Source organism: Sapajus apella, unplaced genomic scaffold (genome assembly GCF_009761245.1).
Source record: "Sapajus apella isolate SASKATOON/1434 unplaced genomic scaffold, GSC_monkey_1.0 scaffold1, whole genome shotgun sequence".
Lineage (NCBI taxonomy): Eukaryota > Metazoa > Chordata > Mammalia > Primates > Cebidae > Sapajus > Sapajus apella.
The window spans coordinates 15,033,807-15,051,838 of record NW_022436941.1 but is presented as its reverse complement, the minus strand read 5'-3'; the positions used below and the strand labels follow the sequence as shown (position 1 = coordinate 15,051,838).

Sequence of the window (18,032 nt, the reverse complement as noted above, 5' to 3'; positions counted from 1 at the left end):
TAAAACGTTTAATACTATCAGTCTTTTTTTCCCATGAACATTGATCCTTGAGAAGGTAATTTCAATAATAAAAAAAAAATACACGGTTAAGGAGTAGAGGAAAAAATAAGAAGAAAATGTCATTTGAAGTAAAAAACATGGGGAAGAAATAAGAGTTAATTTATTGTTCAACCACTATTTTGTTAACTCAATAATTATTTCGTCCTGATGTGGTGGCCCACACCTTTAATCTTGGCACTTTGGGAGACCAAGGCAGGTGGATCACGAAGTCAGGAGTTCAAGATAAGCCTGGCCAACATGGTGAAACCCCATCTCTACTAAAAATACAAAAATTAGCTGAGTGTGATGATGCATGCCTGGAGTCCCAGCTGCTTGGGAGGCTGAGGCAGGAGGCTCACTTGAACCTGGGAGGCGGAGGCTGCAGTGAGCTGAGATCGCACCACTGCACTCTGGCCTGGGAAACAGAGCAAGACTCCATCTCAAAAAAAAAAAGGCATTTAGTCGTTGATGCCTGTAATCCCATGTAATCCTAGCACGTTAGCAGACAGAGGTGGGCGGATTACCTGAGGTTGGGAGTTTGAGACCAGCTTGACAGATAGGGAGAAACCCTGTCTCTACTAAAAATACAAAGTTAGCCAGGCATGGTGACACATGGCTGTAATTCCACCTACTTGGGAGGCTGAGGCAGGAGAATTGCTTGAACCCAGAAGGTGGAGGTTGTGTTGAGTCAAGATTGCACCATTGCACGCTAGCCTTGGCAGCAAGAGTGAAACTCTGTCTCAAAAAATAAAATAAAATAAAATAAAATAAAATAAAATAAAATAATTTTAAATACTTCAGGTCGTGTGTGCCAGAAGACTATTTTAGGCACTGGGATGAACTAGGGAGGAAGAACTAAGAATCCTTGCTCCTGTGGAGCTTTTAATATTGAAGATGACACATTCTTTAAAAGCTCAGGTATTGAGGCCCAACATCCATTTCCATATTAGATTATACTTAATTTTTCTTAGTAACTCATTAAAAAATCCATAGGATAAGAAATTCTGTTTGATGACTTAGAAGCTTAAATTGACCATGGGAAATTAAGCCACATACATTACTTGTATGTAACATTCAGTAGGTACATGTTTTAGAAGGTGCTATAGACACTTTTTGGAGTTTGAGAAGACACAACCTGATCTTAAGGAACTCTAATTTAAAATGGGAAGGGGAACAAAAACATATTTTAATGCGCTCATACACAGAGACGGGTTTTTGACTAAATTTGTGTGTGTGTGTTTTTTAAATTTAAATCAACCAAGTAACTAGGTAATGATTGCAAAGCAACAGATATATTAAATCCAAACAGTTAAATGAGTTTTAGTTGGGAACTCAGCTAGAGCAACATATGCAGGATTGAACTAATTCAGAAAACTTAATGGCCCCGGGGCTAGATTATATTTATTTTCCCTTTTGTTTTTCTAGGATTAAATGGTACACAACTTTTTTGGTTTTGAAATCTGAAAAAGGTATCATTTATCTAATCTTAGGAAATCGTGCTGAATTTGGGGGAAATTTTACCCTGGAGTCTAGACATAGAGCTTTAAGCACATGCATAGCCATTCATTAACATGAAATTGAATTCAGGAGAAATGTGACGAGAATCTGATATGCGTCAAGCCTTTCTGCTCTATGCCAGATATTTATGATGAATGTCATAGCTGCTGTCTTCAAACAGAAAAAGCAAATATCAGAGCAGAGTAAGCCTAAAGGGTTTGGCAGGTCAAGGTCAACGGGCTGAACAGAATATGGTGGGTGGCTCTTGGGTATTCTTACATCTACAAGGAGAGATTATGCCAGGAAAAGGCAACCTCTACAGTATCAGCAGCTCCTCCCACTAGCCAATGGGGAATTAAAATAGAAGATAAAGATGGCCTTCTTTTGGATGCACAGCAGTAATAAGAGCAACACCAATAATTAATGCAAGCTATTGTTTGTTGAGGGCTAACCTTGTTCCTCATTCCCTTTGTTAATACTTTACATTCATGAACTTCTTTAAAGAGCCCTGAGAAGTAGATATTACCATTGTCTCTATTTCATATGTGAGGACACAGAGAGAGAGTGGCAATTTGCTCAAGATTGCCAAGCCAGTAAGGGTACCATCAGTATTAAAACCTAGAAGTAAGTCTGAAGCCTAGTCCCTTATCCATGGCACTAAATTTCCAGGGCCTTGATTGATTCACTGACATTTTCGGTGGTTTGGAAGGAAGGAGGCAGTCATTCATCACTCTTTACCCAGCCTGTTGTTTTCCCTGGATTTTGCAAGAGATCATGTTGAAGGTAAACTGGTTATCACCTGCCTAGATGCCAGTGATTTACAATTATTTCTTTATTAAGAAAATGTTTAGTGTGTGAGTGGTCTCTCTCTGAAAAAATGCCAACAGAGAGGCCTTGTCAGATTTTTGGCAGAGACACATTTAAACACATAAAAACAAGTTTAAACACTATCATTTATGCATAATTCTCTCTTGGCGTCATCTCTCACTTGCCACAATTTGCAGCCAGAAAACACTTATTTCTACTTTTCTTGCTCTAGAAATAATCCAGCCTTAAGTGGATCTAATTCCTTCCCAGAAGAGAAACAGCCTTGTCAGGACTTGGTTGTGTGTGCTGTGTTTGAGACATCAAGGTTTCCATTTATGGCACAGCTGCACGGACTCCGAAAGCTGGTGCTAAGCCAGAGCTCTGTACCCACTGAGATCCGTAGTCTGCAATGATAAACACACAGCTGCCTGTGGCGAGGGCCACAGGCATAATAGATGGCCACATCTCAACTAGAGTCAGGCAAAGCCTACACAAATCATTAATCCAACTGCTTATATGTTAAATATCACAAAATGTGTACGAAATGGTGAGCTGTCTCAATGGAAGGAAGGGGAAAGGCAGAAGCAATTTAAGGAAACAGGAGAGTAAGTGGCTGTAAGTCCTTTGCAAAGTCCTGCTCTAGAGCTGATTTACTGCCACCAAGTCCTCTTGCTGCAAATAGTTCATAAAGCCTATGACCTGAGTACTTGCCCACGGGACCACAATAACATTTATCTAGCATAAATTAATGTGTTTCAGCCACTAATTCAATTTGGCTGTCTCATTCTTCTGGTTTTGGCAAAGCCTAGCCTTGCTATAAAGTCACTCCGTGACTCACACGAATGGCTGTGTTTGTTAAGGAGTCACACACCACTAGGAACAAAGAGTGCTATTAGTTGAGTAGTCATAAAATATACCTCCCGAGCACATTTGGAGCTGTGCTAATTGAAACTTCCTCTTTAGAGGAGCCTGATCAAAACCAGCTGTAGGAGTCAAGCAGGAACAGATTTCAACATTACATTAAAAGCCCAACAAATTCAGTAAGAGCAGCCTCTGAGAGAAGAGAGCATTCCAGCCTGAACAAATGTTCTAATTGCCTCCTGACATGCTGCAAAGAAAGCTTGTGACCTGAGCCTGTAGAGCTGTGGAGAGAAACTTCTCCATAAGATTTGAAAAAAAGCAACCTCTAGTGCAGTTATCCTCATAAAATTCCAGACCTGCCAAGATTCTCAAGTAACACATGTGAAAACCCGCAAAAGCTGAGTGCATTTAGGAAAATGAAGTGATATGTTGTTCTGAAAGGGGAAAAACAGAGCTTAAGTATTTTCAATGGTAATATAACCTTTTATGGACATCCCTTTAATATGAAAAACAAAAACATCCAACTCACAGAGGAACAAACAAACAAAGTACAAATAAGAAACAAAAGTCTGGATGAATCACAAAGAAAAGACACAGACAATATTTAAAGACAAAAATTGAGAACTATCTCTTCCCCTTTGGCGGCTTGTGAATTTCCTGTTCCAAGACATAAGGGCTGCATTCTGCCAATGTGTATAAAATAAAATGCATCCGTAGGTTTGCTGGAAATGTAGAGTAATCATGCATTTTCTGTGTTTGCTTTACTTGAGTGTGGTTTAGCCATTTGTAAAGGAAGCAGTCATTGATATATAAATATAAATAGCAAATCTATCCATCAAACGTGAATTGTATTTAATTAGATGAGTGGAATGCTTGGAAATGTTATAAGCAAGTTTTACATTTTAACACCTTTAAGTAGCATATAAATTAGAAAGGATCGCTCATCTTTATAATTTATTTACTCATCAATTTAATGGAGTGTCTAGTTTTGGAGCTATGTCACATTGATTCTTCAAGATACTGGGTGGAGGAGGTTTATTTACATAGGTATAGAAAGGACCATTATGTTTGATGTCGTAAAAGAGTGAGAGTAACTTAAACGTAGTATGTGAATTACAGTGATTATTCTGGAGGATTTAATTATAGTCCCACAAATAATAACCATGAAAGATGAAAGATGCTCCATTTTTGTCCTTTTTTGGGGACTATGTTAAGAGGCTAACCTGTCCTTTCTCCTTTTGTTTTTCTTTTATCCCAAAGGAAGATATTAAACTATTAACAACTTACTGGGTTTAAAGGCAAAACAAAACAAAACAAAAAGCACCCACACAAAAGAAGAAATCACATGGTTACATGGTTATGTAACTGTTTCATTTTTATGTTAAAAGCTTGCATCCAGAGTTTAACAGACTGGCATAAAATGGGGCCTTTGGTACACGTGAGGTGGTCTTCTGAATTTGTGAAGATACCAGTGGAAAGTATTTCTGATGCTGCTTTATTATTCATCTGGCTTGTCAGATACTGAATCATTCTCAATGCATAATGTAATTCACATTTCGATGTTGTGCCCTTGATTTTATTTTTGTTTATCCAAGTACTATAGACATTAGGGAGTCTTATATTTAGTGACCTTAAGCTGGATAAAGAAGGTTGAAGAGTTGGAATAAAATCTCAAAAAATAATTCAAGATTAAGTGATGAAAAAAACATGTAAAATATAGCCAAACATAATAATATTCTGATTTAAAATAGAGCGAAGAAAATAGTCATTATCCCAGCTTATCCCAATTTTCCTACTAAAATATTATTTTAAAAACTCAGAAAGGTTGAATTCTCATATTGCCACCAAAGGTAGACTTGAAGTTAATTAATACTACAATGAAGGAGCTTTCAATTATCTTAGAATTAAAACAACAAAAACTAAAATGACTTCCAGGTTCCTTATAATTAGAAACAGTGGAGACCAGTCCACTGCAGAATGGTTTAAAAACCTTTACTTCTTCCCTACTGCTTTCCCCTGGTTCAGAAAATTGTCTTTACTAAAACCAGTCAGGCAGCTGTTCTCAGGACTGAGGGAGTTTCATTCTGAAGCAGCACAATACTATCTCCTCCTTCCTTTCACACCATCTGTGATTTCTGACTGTGAACAGAAAGAGATTGTCTACTGGACCTTGCAGAAATCTAAGCACAGCGTCAGTGGGTTGCTTTGGGAGGTGGTGTTGAACATTCAAGAATTAAAATGCAAAGCAAATGCAGGGTCAGGACCAAGCAAAGAATTCACCTCAGGCCAGCAGGACAGCAGTAGACAAAATTTGATAAACCCTGGGAATTAGATTAGGAGTTAAGCATGATCTTCTCTATAGGAGGAGAAATAGACCAGAAGCCATGAAATTGTCCAAAGGATAAGCCCGGATAGATATTTTCTTATAAGACAAATTCTTGAATTTCACCATGAACTATTTGAAAAAACACTGCAAAATGAGAAAAAATATTGTCATCTTAAGGATTCAGATGAAGAGCAGAACTCTGAGTCCATGAACTAGTCCAATATTAATTTAGCATATTGTTTGGGAACTTCATGTGGCAAAGGCAGTTGGTGTCTCATTCTTCCTTGGCTGTGCATCTATAACTACATTTATAGACTCCCTTATAGATATATGATCAACACTAAGTTTTCTTCGGTGGAAGGCAAATGAATGGCTGTTGCTCGATTAAAAATCAAAACAAACAAACAAAAATCCCCAAAACTCTTGCCCTGGACATCCGCTTTTCCATTGATTAGAAATAGTAATAACTAAAAAAAAAAAAAAGAAAGAAAAGAAATAGTGATAACTAAAACACCCTTGGAAAATAAACACTGGAAAGGCAGAGCTCTCCTGCAGGATGACGGAATAGGTAAATTAGCTCTCACAAGGAGATTGAATATTGGAGTAAAGATGAGGGTAGAAAAAAAGCAGAAAAAAAAATAAAAGAGAATGAATGTACAATTTGGACATTTTAAAATGACTATTATATTTGCTTGAAGATACCTGATAGCTAACAAAACAGTGAAGAATTTTAGAAACAAGATCCATGAAAAGACAAGAAACCCAGAAAAATAAGCCCAGGTCTTGGAGACAGTTTCTCCCAACAGCAGCTCGTAATTCTAAAAGGCAAGTGAGAAGCTAAGAAGCTGAGCAGGACTGTGACTGACTTGCAAAATGATAGGGACAAAAATTGGAGTCCAGGGATCATGAAGGATTAGGATACTCACACATTTTGTGCTAGGACTCTGAAGTCCCTCCTCCATCCCCTAGAGTAGAAAGGCTGATGTAGTTGCAGCCCAGCTGTTGCAGGGACTTATACCAGCCTCCAGTCACTTTGATCCAATTTTAGTGACTGCAGTAATTCCAGATTGCTAGTGCCGCTAGTTGTGTGCTAACACCAATGTAAAAAATTATATTTGTCCTTAAATGATTGATTTTTTTTTCAAATGAAGCTTATTGAGGTACAATTTACATGCAGTGAAATTCTCCCTTTTTAGTGCACAGTTCTATACATTTTGATAAATGCATACACTAATTTAACTGCCACTATGATAAGGATATGAAACACTTCTGTCATCTCCAAAGTTCCCTCATGTCCCTTTGTAATCAGTCTGCTTCCTCCACACCATGTCCATGGCAATTCCTGATTTGGTTTTTGTCACTATGGTTTTGTTCTTTTTTAGGATGTCATATTAATGAAATCCTGTAGTTTTGGACTTTTGAATCTGTATATTTTCACTTAACACTATGCATTTGAAATTCATGTCTGTATTTGCATAAAGCAGTCATTTGTTCTCCTTTGCCACTGAGTAGTATTCCATTGCATGGATGTATAACAGTTTATTAGTCATTAGCTTGTGGACATTTAAGTGCTTTTCAGTTTTTGGTAGTTTTAAACAAAGCTGATAAATTTGTTTTTGTACAGATTTTTGTGTGAACACATATTTTTATTTCTCCTGGGTAAATTCCTTGGAGTGGGATTATTGGAGCGTATTATATGTTTAAACTGTTTATTGGTTTTGCAAAGTGGTAGTATATCATTTTGCCTTCCAACCAATAATATATGAGAGTTCTGTTTGCTTTGTATACTGGCTAGCAGTTGGTGTTGTCAGATTTTTTTTCTTTACAGAAACAGAAAAACAGCTATTCTAAATATGTAGTGGTATCTCTTTGCAGTTTTAATTTTCAGTTCTCTCATGACTAACGCCGAGTTTCTTTTCATGAGCTTATTTTCTGTCCGTTTATGTTCTTAGGCGTTCAAATCTTGTTTTGCTTGTTTGTTTGCCTATTTGGTTGTGAAAGTTTTTTATATATTCTGAACGCAAGTTTTTTTTTTTCTTTTTTATTAGACAGGTGCTCTGAAAATATTTCATCCTAGCCTATGGCTTGTCTTTTCATTGCCTTTTCAAAGTCTTTCAAAGAGTAGAGAAATTTTATCTTGATGAAGTCCTATTTATCACTTTTCTATGGTTTCTGCTTATTACTTTAAGAAATCTTCACCAAACCCAAGGTCACTAAGCTTTTATCTTATGCATTTTTCCCCCCAAAATGTTACAGTTTTAAGTCTGTGATCCTTTTTCATTCATGATGTGATATACGGGTTGAGGTTTTATTTGCGTACGGCTGTCCAATTATTCTAATAACACTTACTGAAAATGTTACTTTCTTTTTGGAATTGCCTGGAATGTCTGTTGCAAGTCTATTTACCGTATATGTGTGGGCCTCTTTCTGGACTGTTCATTTAGTCTGTTCCATTGATCTTTTTGTTTGTCTTTTCCCTTTGTCTCACTGTCAAAATTGGGCTCACCAATTTTGATATCTTTCTATTGCTTGGTGGGGAGTGCTATTCTTTCTTTGGTTTTACCATTCAGGCTTTATAATCCGCTTTTTGATTGATTTTCCATGAAAAAGTGTGCTGGTATTTTAATTGGGATGACTTCAAATCTATAGAACATTTTTGGAGAGAATTAGGTACTTAACAATATTGATTTTTCCAATCTATGAAAATTGTTCTATAGTTCTTCACAGCCAAATCTTATATATATTTTGTTAGATTTCTTACAAAGTATTTCATATTTTAATGTTATTGTAAAAGGCACTGTTTTGTTTCTAATTTTTTATTGCTAGTATGTTGAAATAATTGATTTTTATATATTGACTTTGTCCCCAGTGATTTTTTGAAACTTACCCATCAGTTCTAGTAGCTGTTTTATAGATTTCTTAGGATTTTTAATGCAGACTGTCATGTTATTTGTGAATGGAGGCTGTTATATTTCTTCTTTCCCAATCCAGATGTCTTTTATTTCTTTTTCTTACTTATTGCAGTAGCTAGTACCTGCATTGAACAGAAGTGAAAACAGTAGACATTTTGGCCATGGTACTAATCTTAAGGGGGAAGTATTCAGTATTTCACCCTTAAGTATAATGTTAGCTGCATGTTTTTAAAATCAATGATTTTTTATTTAGTTGAAGTTTTCTTTAATTCATATTTTACTGAGAAACTATTTTTAAACATCATTAACAGATATTCAGTTTTGTCAAATCTTTTTTATGCATCTATTGAGATTATATGATTTTTCTTTTTTAGCCTGTTGACATAGTAAAATATATTGATTATTTTAAAACAGCGAACCTACTCGGCAGTGTATGGGATACATGCCATTGGACTATTTATTTAGTCTGTTCCATTGATCTTCTTGTCTTTTCACTTTGTCTCACTGTATTAATTGCTGTAGATTTTCAGTAGTTCAGGTACTATGAGTTTACCAACTTTGATTTTTTTCCATTTTTTGGTCAGGAGTGCTATTCTTTCTTTGCTTTTTCATTCAAGTTTTATAATCAGCTTTTATAAAATTCCACTTGGTCCTGATATATTATTTTTCCTATGTTTCCAGGTTTTATTTGCCAGTTTTTTGGTTGAGAAATCAATTAAAAAATAATTGTTCATATACAATGTCTGGTATTTAATAACAATAACTATACTCATAAAGAAATAATTCAACTTGAATGAAAACTAAGAAAAATTACATACAGTGGAAATGCACTCAAAAGGACTCTTAATTAAAGCATTAACAGAGACACAATTTAAAAATCTATACATAATATCTTCAAAGTAAATGAAAGACAGGGTTTGAAATTTTGTCAGAGACTGAAGTGTTATGCGTCTGTATCATTTCTCTTAGGTCTTTACCCAATAGGTTGTTTGTGCTAGCCTGCTAACACTCCTCTAACACAGGCAAGGTGAGCCTGACATGTGGAGATGAGGCAAGCAAAGAAAGACTATTCCAAGGCAATGTGGGAAGGTGACAGCAGGAGAACTTAAAACCTTGCTTTTCTGACAAATTCCCTCCTATCTCCTGACTTCTATCCCCGCTTAACATCCCGTCACTATACACATAATCATAGATGTTAGTGTCCCTAGAAGACTCTTAAGATTTTAAGGGTTGCCGTACCTTTCAGTTTCTGTTTTATTTCCCTTCAGAATTGGTCTTGGCGAGACAAAACAAGATGAAAAGTGTACATTTTTGTAGTTCCCATATTTTCTCCACATATGGACAGGAATACTTTTTGTGCTTTCACTAGAAGAAAATGGGAGATAATGGATGTTTTATTATCACGATGATTCCTCCTGTTTTCTCTTTATTATTTTCTTTTGTACTTGCAAATTGTTTGCTGAGAATTTTTTTTTTATTTTGTGAAATTCAGGTTGAATATGCCTGATTGTAAGAACTCTGCTACTTGAATGTTTGTTCAATTTTTATTTTTACATCCTTGAAAGTGGGAAAAAAACATCTAACATTTACTGATGAAGAAGTGTCCTGTGTTTATAAAATTCTTGAAAACCAAGATTGTATGTAATACAGTACATTAAAAACAGGTAAAATAGAATTGAAAAAGAAACAGAAAGAAAAATAGCATGCATAATGATCAAGTAACAATTCACTAAATAATCTAATCAATAATAACCAGATAATTAGTTGTGGTGTTAATAGTAGTTTTAATATCAAGTATAATATCAGATATAGCATTTGTCATATAGCATGTTTACTATTCTGCTTACTACCATCAGACGAAAGGGAATTTAGGCTCTGTGACAGTCAGGGAGATGTGCCTTCCAGATTTTCCTTCAAAAGAACTTACTGCCAGGGAAGGAGATGAGATAATTGACTGCCAGCCTATAGCTGTTGCATCTCCATATCCCTCATGGGATTCATGCCAAGGCCATTCATCCCAAACTGCTCCCAACTAATGCCTGAGCATGGTGAAGGTATTAGGGCAAGACTATTTCTGCCCTATATGAAACTCCTCTAATGGATGCCCTGCAGAACGTCACATGAAGCCATTTCATCAATAACATCAAGCTGGTCAGATAGGATGAGTACGAAGTGGCTGGTGCACTGGAGCCCAACTGCAGAAAAAGATATTCTAGTTCTACTGCTGTGGCTCTGAATTTCTCAGGTCTGTTTATACGTCATGCTTTGAAACTCTATGGCTTTATTACTGATTGTTTCCTAAGTAGATTATTTCTATCTGAGTAGCTTGCAAACTTGAGCACCATGGTCCACTCCTTGGGCCGTGCAGATCTACTTCTTCATGAGTGTTTGAAGAGCAGCAACTCTGTGTTTACCTTGAGCCCCTTTTCCTGAGAAGGAAACAAACTACATACTGAAGCCAAAAGATTTACAGAAAATTGTTAACAAACTAAATAATAGATCATTCTTTCAGTGACTAAAATAAAAGACATACAAATACTACCAGTATGAATAAGCATTATATTCAGTTGTATACACCTAAAAACCTTAAAGGCACAGCAACTTAAACAAGACAGAACTTCTTTACACACACATATACATAACACTTTTCATGACTGGCATGCCAGGCCAACTTTACAGTATCTTCAGACAGCCAAGTTCTAATCTTCCCTACCACCATCTTTAATATGTGGGCTTCCATTTTCAAGATCATGCTGTGGTTCAATATGGCTGGTAGAGTTCTAACAATCACATCCCATGTGCTGCACAGAAGGAAAGGAGAAGACTTAAAGTCCACACATTCTCTCTTAAGAGACCTTCCTGGAGATCTCATGCAGCACTTATGTTTATATCTCTTTGACTAGACCCAAAGCCATTGTATCAGGCTTCAGTATTGTGCATGCATAATGTCATAAGAAGCATTTCATATGAAAGCATGACAGCCCTTCCAGAGCTTACAGCATAGTCACACCTAGGAAAGAGTGAGCAGAAAATATGCCGGAGTATCATCAGAGATTTCCTGATGATACAGAAAACAGAGATTGAGAGAGATGTTGTGAAGTAAGTACATGTCTCTGCAGTACTAATCAAAGTATTTTCTGAAACTAGTAAAACTTTGATACAAAATTAAAATTAAATAGGACCTAGAAGAAAAGAAAATTGTAGATACATTATACTAATGAAAATGCATGCAAATAAACTATGAGAAAAACAAATCTATCTCAAAATAAATAACAATAAATAATATGGCTTTATTAGTTAAGGTTTGTCCTAGGAATTCAAGTACCAATAATAAAATTCGCCTCATTAAGTGATTAAATGATATGAACCATTCGATAATTTTCATACATACAGAATTTTGGGGTTAAAATAAAAGTGCTTAATCTTTAAAATTTATTTGCAAACTGTGATTAGGAAAGTGTTAAAGCGTATCTACTAAAAACCTATAACAAACATTTACGCTTAATGGTTAAACTTGAAAGCATTCTCATTGAAAGACAGAAATTAAATATACTAATTGACCTAATTCAATATTTTTACAAAGGCTCTAGCAAATGTTCAAATATGAAAACAAGAAATAAGAATTTAAAAAAGAAAATGTTTGATCATTTGTGGTTGATACGACTATCTACATATGAAATATAAGAATCCTAAGTGAAGAAACTCAGAAATAAAAAACCAAACACTGAGTGATCTCATTTATAAATGAGGACTAAGCTGTGGGTATGCAAAGGCGTACAGGGTGGCATAACAGACATTAGAGACTCGGAAGGGGAAGGGGTGACGGATGAGAAATTATTTATTAGGTACAATGTACACTATTTACACTAAAAGTCCAGATTTCCCCACTATACCATTCATCTATGTAACCAAAACCACTGTACCCCTAAGGCTACTTAAATGAAAGAAAGAAAAAAGAAGGAAGGAAGGAAGGAAGGAAGGAAGGAAGGAAGGAAGAAGGGAGAGAAGAAAGAAATAGAGGGAAACAGAAAGAAAGAAAGAAAGAAAGAAGAAAAAAAAAAGAAAGAAAGAAAAGATCTAGGGATGAGCTGTGAGAACTAAAATGATAATTTAGTAACTGTGCTGGAATCTAAGACCAACATTCAAAAATCAAAAGTACCTCCTTAGTAACCCATTAATACCAACATAATAATTTATCAAAGAAAACATAACATTGATAACAGCAACAGACATTTTAAGATAAATATACATAAATCTAAAGACGCATAATATGTGAATAAATTGTAATATTTTATTTTAAAGCCATAACTTTGAAAAAGACTAACTTATGATGGGAAGACTTAATATTTAAGGATGACTTTATCCCCCAAATTAATCTATAAATTTAATCTATATATTGAATTTCAAGGAAATTCCCATGTATTTCTCCTTATCATTAACATGACAAGCTAATTCAAAAATCAGATGGAAGAGTAAGGGCCAAGGCAATTTTGAAGAGCAGCAGGGAGATAGAATTTCCCTAGGAGACAGTAAGACATATCAAAAAGTTAGCAGTTATGACATTCCAGATGGTAGCATAGACATGTAGACAAATGGGTCAAAGTAGAGGACTCAGAAATAGAATCATACTTAATTGGGAAATTATTATTTGAGAGAGATAGGAAAATTATATTCACTAATTGATGATGGGCTCATTGTCTATTCATATTGAAAAATTAAATAAATTCCTACCTTGCATAGTAACAAAAATAAAATCTAGGTAAAGACCTTAATTTGAAAGGCAAAATTTTGAATTTTTAAAAAGAAATAGAAGAGTATATCTTTATGATTCTGGGAGAATGCTTTCTTACATGTAGTTCAAACACCACTTACATGAAGAAAATTACTAATAAATATTACTACATTGAACTATTCTTCAGTATGACACCTGAAGCAAAGTTAAAGATAAATCACATGGTGGGAGAAGGTATCTGAAAAATGTAGAAGCAACAAAAGAACACTATCTAGAATATAAAGAATAAATACAAAATTAAAAATGGGTAAATGTTATACAAAAGTAGTTCACAGAGCAGACAACTGGAATGATGCCTATACCTATTCATATGCAAGACATATCTAACCTCATTTGGAATCAAAGAAGTGAAAAGTAAAGCAATGAACAGTAGTTCATACCCATGTTGTCAGGTATGTGAGAACACATCAACTGTTTGCAAGGATGGAAGAAATTTGAGTTTCTAGATGCTGCTTTTGGGAATTTAAATTGGTATAATTATTTGAAGAGTATTTTGATAGTACGTAATAAAGTTGAACCACAGATGAATGCTTCCAACCCAAGAATTCTACTTGCTGGTTTACATCCTAAAGGAGTGTCCTATTGACAATCCAGGGTGCAGAACCATGCCTTTGTTCATTGCAAGATGTTCAGGTTTCTTGGCTGGACCCTGCCCGCTCTATCCAGTAGCAACCTGTGTTGTGGGGGGTCAATTGTGTCCCCATCCCCTAATTCATATGTTGAAGTTGTAACCCACCGTACCTCAGAATATGACTGCATTTGGAGATAGGGTCTTAAAGAGGTAATTAAATTAAACTGAGGTCATTAGGGTAAGGTCTGATCCTACATGACTGGTGTCCTTTTAAGAGGAGGAGACAGGAAGAGACATATTCCACAGGGAAGACCACGTGAAGACAGCTTCTACAGCCAGGGAGGGAGGCCTTGAATAAACTAATATTGTTGACACCTTGATCTTGGATGTCTGGCGTCCAGAATTGGGAGAAAATAAATTTCTATTCTTCAAGCTACCCCAATTGTGGCACTTTGTTATGGCAGCCCTAGGAAACTAATACTTTGTCATATAAAGAATGTTTTTTGCTTTTCCAAATGCTCCTGGGGTGGTACTGCTGTGCTTGAGAAACTCTGCTCTAAATGATTCCTATCACAGCACATGTACACTAAAAAGACATGATTTTTGTTATAGCTGTGAAAATGAACACTCAATGGTATATGTTTCATAATGGAGAAATCATCCCAACATAAGGTTGGATTAAAAAATAAGATGCAGTAGTACAATGTATATACCATGTTATCATTTACGTAAGGTGTAAACATGAAGAAAAACTGTACATGTTGTAAATCTACATACATCTGGCAAAATATAAACACCTAGGTGGGGAGTACTTGCACTAGCTCTAGATTTCTGGTTACTTCTGTGATGAGAGAGAAGAGAATGGGGTGAAGAGTGGGCTTAGGAGGACTCCAAAGGGTCCTAGCTGCTTCTGCAGAATTTTATTGCTTTTAGAAAAATGTAAAGCAAATAAGGAAACATTTTGATATTTGTCAAATCTTGAAAGTAGTTAAGTGAGTCTATGTTAAGTTATTCTCTTTAGTTTTCTGAATGTCTTAACTATTTAAAAAAAAAAAGAGGTAATTCTATATTTTGTTATTGTAAAACAATCCAGATGTAGAAACACAGCTTCTTTCCCATCGAGGAATTTACTTTTAAATTATAGGTAATAGCTGGGAAATTTTGGAAGTTATTTGGAGGATATGGTTTGTTGCATCTCCCCTCATTTACTCCTTCCCCTTTGTTTGAACTCCAGCTAATCCAAGCAATTCATGTGCTTGCATTCTCTGCAGCTGTGCACTAATTCTAGACTAAATCCCTCAAATTAGCAATGGATAATAATACACTAATTAAAACTGGAACACAAAGCAGTTTTTCCAGAAGCTATGTGAAAAAACTCACTGATTATTATCTGTGTATACTCTAACAATTTTAGAGGCTCATTACTGCAGCTTAGAAGAAAATACACTGAGATAAACAGGCTCAGAGTTGCTTCTTGAGTAATATTGATTTTACTTTTCAGCTTTGGAATGAGCAGATATGTCACTGTTTCTGTATCTCCTGCCTCTGCCCACCAAAAAAAGCCCCAGAACAAACACCTCAAAACAACATAACAACTACAACAAAGTAAAACAGATAATACATTTAGAAAAAAACTTTGTGTTTACAGTACAAAATGATCTCCTCGAAGCTATTTACCTATGCATTGTAAACTAATCTGATATTTGCCTGATCCTAGGTAGATGAAATAATTTGTTTCCTTTATAAATGAAGTGATTCTAAGTTGCATTACTTCTTAAATTACTGAGCAATAAAGATAACTGAAAGTATGTATTACTTTGTCTTTAGATAGACGAATAATTCTGAAAGGCCTTAAATATTTAGAATTATGTAGTTCTTATATCCTCACTAAACGAAAATAAAACAACACACGACTTAGCCATATAAATATTATAATTAGCTATCTGATTATTATAATACAGCAGACTTAAAAATACTTAAAATTAACAAAGTTTATGCTTGTTATTATTATATAGAAGAGTTTCCAGGTTCACTGACTGTACCTCAAGAAACCTTTTGATGTATTGTCTAACTCTGCATTTAAATCACTGTATGTACAAGACATTTTTTATTCTCTGAGCTTTAATAGCTCTCTGTAAGATAAAAATGTTAAATGCCATTTCCACTGTTATTTTTTATGTTCAAGAGGAGTTTAGGAGACTGGCTTTGTTGATTATAAAATGAGGTACGGAAGTTCTCTGTCCTTGAAACAAAGAAGAGAAGAGAGGAGAGGAGAGGGAAGGGGAGAACAGAGAGAGGGAGAGAGGAATTGGACAAGAGCTATTGAAAGAGTCCAGGTGAAAGAAAACTGTAATTGGTACCACACCGTTAGTAGTGGAGGAAAGAAAAGTGAGCAGACTGAGGGATAGGATGGAGGAAGAACCAACAGGTCTACATGTTGCTGTTTCTATGTGTGTTGGGAAGTCATGAAGAAAGAAAACAGAGACACCTAGGATTCTTCTGAGACTTGCTTTGAACAAGTGGGTGGATGATAGTTATTTACTGATTCAGGAATGGTGAGTAAAGATCAGTTTTGGTAACATGTAAATAATGAGTTGTGTTTTGACTCACTTGACACTCATTCGAGATGTCTTTTAAGCGTTCATGTAGCAAAGTCAAATAAGCAGTTGGATATTTGGATTCGGAGTTATAGGAACAGGTAGGGCTAGAACTCTAGATTTGGGAGTCGTCAGTACAAGATAATATTTAAAAGATGTCCTATTCGGCCTGGCACAGTGGCTTACGCCTGTAATCCTAACACTGGGAGGCTAAGGCGGGCGGATCATGAGGTCAGGAGATCAGGACCATTGTGGCCAACATGGTCCTGATGGTGAAACCCCGTCCCTACTGAAAATACAAAAATTAGCCAGGCATGGCGGTATGTGCCTGTGATCCCAGCTACCTGGGAGGCTGAGGCAGGAGGATCACTGGAACCTGTAAGGCAGAGACTCCAGTGAGCCGATATTCTGCCACTGCACTCCAGCCTGGCGACAGAGCGAGACTCCTTCTCAAATAAACAAAAACAAAAAGATGTGCTACTCATTAGGTTAGCTACAGAAAACCTGTAGATAGCGAAAAGAAAGCTCAATATGTCAAAGAACTATAATATGACTCATGCAGTGCCTAGATGAGAGTGGCTAAATTGGAAAGGAGTAAGATTGAATGGATCATATAGTGTGGCTTGCCCATTGAGCCACAGAGTTGGTGTCTAAACATGCTGACTTATTGAAGCAATTAGAAAAGCATGACTTTTCCATAAAATGATATTTATAGCCTCTCAATACAGAGGGGAATTTTTCCTAGTGGACTTTTAATTTCCCTGAATTACATAACACCAGAGATCAGTGGTCCTAATTTTGAATCAATTTTGGCAATAATTTAGATGGATCTTGTACTATCCCTTTTCTGGCTTGCAGGAGACTTTGTGCCTCTTGAAGTAACATGGCTATTATTTCTCTCTTGTCAAGTGTGCAATAGGTATTGCCACACATTAGTGAACCACTGAACCTAACCTATTGTATCTTTCTGTCATGTTAGCATTAATGGAAAGTGTGAGCAAGAACCCTGGGGAGGACAGGCTTTGAGGACAATTTGGATTAATATGCTGAATTATCTAGAATAAATAGGGACTCCATGTGTAATTTTCATTTCCTAAGCCCTGCAACAATTATAGTTATTCCACTGAAATGTCTGTAGCAATGAGATCAGTGACAAAAATAGTGCTTGAAAAACAAGAGCAGAAATGGCAAACATGTTATTTATTTGCTTAAATCTATTATAATGGGACTGGCAGTGTTAGTCTCATTAACAGAGGGACCTTTCTTTCCACACGCCAGCTGGAATAATAAAGGAGCTATGTGACGTTTAAAATGCAATTGCTCTGCTATCTGTAGATGATTCTGTTTCTGATACTTACTGATCACAGAGGGAAGAGATCTGAGTAGAATGTAAACCATCTTGCTCATCATCTGCATTCTCAACAAAGATAGCATTAGGGTTAAATGCTGTAATATGGCAACAAGGATATGCTGAAAAAGTATTTATGTCAAAATACTTGAACATTTATTTGAAGAATTCATGCAATTGTTCTTTTGCCATGTGACCGTCCAAGAGTTGGTAGAAATACATCTGTTGTGTTTTTTCTTGAATAGGCAAAAATAAATTATAATTAAGGGGATACTGCTTTGT

At 35.8% G+C, this 18,032-nt stretch overlaps 1 long non-coding RNA gene across 1 annotated transcript; it reads left to right on the top strand.

The window, feature by feature from the left end:
• Positions 1-631: 631 nt before the first annotated feature.
• LOC116541512 lies at positions 632-16,872 on the top strand. Its single transcript, XR_004264847.1, has 2 exons — positions 632-710; positions 16,786-16,872. It is a non-coding gene; the product is annotated as an uncharacterized LOC116541512 (long non-coding RNA).
• Positions 16,873-18,032: the final 1,160 nt, after the last annotated feature.